Source organism: Cebus imitator, unplaced genomic scaffold (genome assembly GCF_001604975.1).
Source record: "Cebus imitator isolate Cc_AM_T3 unplaced genomic scaffold, Cebus_imitator-1.0 Scaffold24, whole genome shotgun sequence".
NCBI classification, from domain to species: domain Eukaryota; kingdom Metazoa; phylum Chordata; class Mammalia; order Primates; family Cebidae; genus Cebus; species Cebus imitator.
Genome location: NW_016107339.1, coordinates 10,700,230 through 10,704,248, shown reverse-complemented (window position 1 = coordinate 10,704,248; position 4,019 = coordinate 10,700,230).

The following is a 4,019-nucleotide window of genomic DNA, read 5'->3' as shown; positions in this document are numbered from 1 at the left end:
GGAGTTTTGCTCTGTCACCAGGCTATAGTGCAGTGGCGCGATCTCGGCTCACCGCAACCTCCGTCTCCTGGGTTCAGGCAATTCTCCTGCCTCAGCCTCCCGAGTAGCTGGTACTTACAGGCAGGCACCACCACGCCCAGCTAATTTTTGTATTTTTAGTAGAGATGGGGTTTCACCATGTTGACCAGGATGGTCTCGATCTCTTGACCTTGTGATCCACCCGCCTTGGCATCCCAAAGTGCTGGGATTACAGGCGTGAGCCACCGCGCCTGGCCGGTATGTGTTTTCTACTATAATTAAAATAGTTGGATAAGTATTAGCTATTTTTATTTTACAGGTGAGGAAACAGAGATCCCACCACAGAGCTGGACCCAAACCAGTGCTCTTGCCAAACATTGGAGGCTTCTGGGTTCCTTAGGTTGAGGAGGTCCTGATGAGGACCTTATGAGGGGCCCAGTTTTGCAGTTAGCACCTAAGAAATCACACGGCAGAAGCAGGCAGCACTCTCTGTAGGAAGTCTGGTCTCGGCAATCCAGCCAGCCAGCTGGGGTTGTCACAGGTTATAATTTGGTTCTGAGGCCCAGACTTGCAGCCTGAAGGTGGCCTGGTTTATTTGTTTACCTACTGTCGCATTTGGTAACAGCTGAAGGGTAGAAGGGTGCAAACCTCACTGTACCGTCTTATCACAATCTGATCCTTGTCAATCAGACATAGCTGGGTTCAGAGGAAGCTTAGAAACCCATACAGAAAGCCTTGTGTGCCCTTGGGAGAGGCAGAGTGGGGAGAGAGAGAAGCATTTACCAAATCACTCAAGAGGCAGCTTTCTCGGCAGAAAAGGTGTGTTGACAACAAAGGGGTAAGATTCCCCAGAATAGTCGGGAAATTATTTATTTATTTATTTGAGACAGGGTCTCTCTGTCACCCAGGCTGGAGTGCAGTGGCATGATCATGGCTCACTGCAGGTTCGACCTCCTGGGTTCAAGCAATCCTCCCGCCTCATCCATCTGAGTAGCAGGGACTACAAGCGTGCGCCATCATGCCCACGCTTTTTAAAAGTTTTGGTAGAAACAGGGTCTGGCTTTGTTTCCCAGACTAGTCTCAAACTCCTGGATTCAAGTGATCCTCCCACCTTAGTCCCCCAAAGTACTGCAATCACAGGTGTGAGCCGCTGCACCTGGCCCAAATTTCACCTAAGGGGGTTTGTGCTAATTAAGATGTATCAAAAACATATTTCCTTGAAACTTAGTACATCCTAGTGACCATGCAGTAAACAAAGTTAGGCATGGGGTATCCGTACAGTTGCCTTGTAAATAAAGGAAACTGGTTTTTTGCAGCTATATTCCAGTAGGCAGGCAACAGAAAAACAGACCTAAGGACATAGTTCTCTGCTCCCAGACTTCTGCCTGGTGTGCCAAAGAGATTAATATCCTGCCAGCAGGAGAGACCATCCTGGGTGGGCCCAGGGCAAGAGGGCTGGTGTAGCTCAGGGTAGGGCTGGGCACATTTTGCAGCCCAGATACTGGGAGAGAAGCAGACGGGCAGAATGGTGGCCAGCTGGGGGTAGTGCTGAGGAAGGGCCCACCCCGTAGCACTGGGCTGGATGTCACCAGTGGGGTGGGCCCTGGCTTGACTCGGCCTCCAGCGTGGCTCTGAATGAGTGGGGAGAGCGGGGAGAGCTGGAGAGGCAGGCTTGAGTTTCCTGCTGTTACCGATTTTGTAGGTGTCAGTAGCAGATGGCAGATGCTCTGTGCTGGTGCAGCCGTCTGCATGCCTCGTTTATCACTGGCCTGTGAGTCGCTCAGCCCAAGGGCTTCCAGCCTTCACCTCCGTGAAACAGTGCCCGGTTCACAATGGATGGGCCGAAAATGTTTGGGGGCTGGTGACCAGGGCACCACGACTGGGCAGGGTGGTCTTAGAACACCTTCAAGGAAAATACATTTGATCTTTGTATTTGGTGAACCCTGAGTTATCAATTGTGACTAAAAGTAGATTTAAGATCAATGTAGCCTGAAGGCCGTGGACCCATTTTACAGTTGTGGGCTCCCAAAATTCAAGCTGCTGCTGGTTCATCACTTGGAAGAGAATTCAAGACACAAAATCAGGCTGCAGGGACAGCCAGAATATCATGGGCCTTTGGCCTCCACATCTCAGGTAACAGGAATGAAGGGCCAGTGGGATACAGAGCAGAGGCTGCTTTCGGCAGAACAAAGCCAACTTACTGAGCATCTACAAAGTTCTAGATTGGGGATGGTGGACTGGGTGCCGAAGATGCTGATGAGTAAGGCAGTGTTCCTGATCCCTTAGTAGGAGAAGAGGAATCAGGCTTTACTAACTATAGGTAAAGGCTAGTGTCATGTTAGGAAGACTCTGGTATCCACAAAGGGCAATCGGATACACATGGGTTTAAGTTTTTAAGATGAAAAAAAATCAGGAGTCCTTAGTATAGAAACATGGTTGTGAGCAAATATAAAACAAACTCATTAAGTCATTCACTAGAACTAGATGAACTAGAATTAGTCATTGCATCCCCAAATACTCATCATTAACTAGTCCTACCATTTATTTCCTTAGAATCTTTAAGGAGCTAACTTTATGCCAAGGCACAATGCGTACAGCAAGGAGTTATAAAAACACATTATCCCAGAACAGACCTAGGCTGGAAATATTTAATACCTCAAGAAAGGCTAAAACATGGGCTGGATGCTAGGGCTTATGCTTGTAATCCCAGCACTTTGGGAGGTCGAGGCTAGCAGATCACCTGAGATCAGGAGTTCGAGACCAGCCTGGCCAACATGGTGAAACCCCGTCTCTACTAAAAATACAAAAAATTAGCTGAGTGTGGTGGCTGGCACCTGTAATCTCAGCGACTCGGGAGGCTGAGGAAGGGGAATCACTCGAACCCAGGAGGCAGAGATTGCAGTGAGTTGAGATCTTGCCATTGCACTCCAGCGTAGGTAACAAGAGAGGAATTTGGTCTCAAAAAAAAAGCTTAGCCATCTGGTGTGTTTGCAATGTGTCAACTAAGCCAAGTTGGAAACACGTCCCAGAATTCCTCCCCTGCTTAGTTCTGGGTTAGCAAGGACCAATGACCTTGTGTGAGATTTGAGAGGTGGAAATAATGTAGTGGCCACATTTGTTTTCTCTAATTTTAGAGACAGGGTCTCACTCTGTTGCCTAGGCTAGAGTGCAGTGGCGTGATCATAGCTCACTGCAGCCTTGAACTCCTGGCCTCAAGTATCCTCTAACCTCAGCCTCTCAAGTAGCTGGGCCTACAGATGCACACCACCGTGTGTAGCTAATTAAAACAATTTTTTTTTGTAGTAATGAGGTCTTGCCATGTTGCCCAGGCTGGTCTTAAACTCCTGGCCTCAAGCAATCCTCCCTCCTCAGCCTCTCAAAGTGCTGGGATTAAAGGTGTGAGCCACTGTCCCTGGCCCCCCGGGGTATATTTTAAAAAGACACCTCTGCTTTTCATGCTGGTGAGCTTCTCACTATAGCTTTATTTCAAAGTAGACTATGTGGGCTGCGGCTCTCCTGCCATTTCAATTCCACCAGATGTGTGGGAATTCTAAGGAACTACCATCTTCCATGCACCAACAGCATCACTCCTCATACTAGAAAAAGACCTATTTTAAAATGGTGTAAGGGCATCAAGTGACCTGGATGATCATGGGCTGGCTGCATCAACATTCTGGGTCCTCCCATTCTTGATTCTCCAAGGTTCCCGTATCTTTAGAAGACAAAGAATCCCTGCCTTATAACCCATGCTTGAGTTGTTCTAGCTATACACAGCAGTTACCCAAACAAGATGCTGCCGAAGATCTTAAGAGTTGTATTTAGGCCGGGCGCGGTGGCTCAAGCCTGTAATCCCAGCACTTTGGGAGGCCGAGGCGGGTGGATCACAAGGTCAAGAGATCGAGACCATCCTGGTCAAAATGGTGAAACCCCGTCTCTACTAAAAATACAAAACATTAGCTGGGCATGGTGGTGCGTGCCTATAATCCCAGCTACTCAGGAGG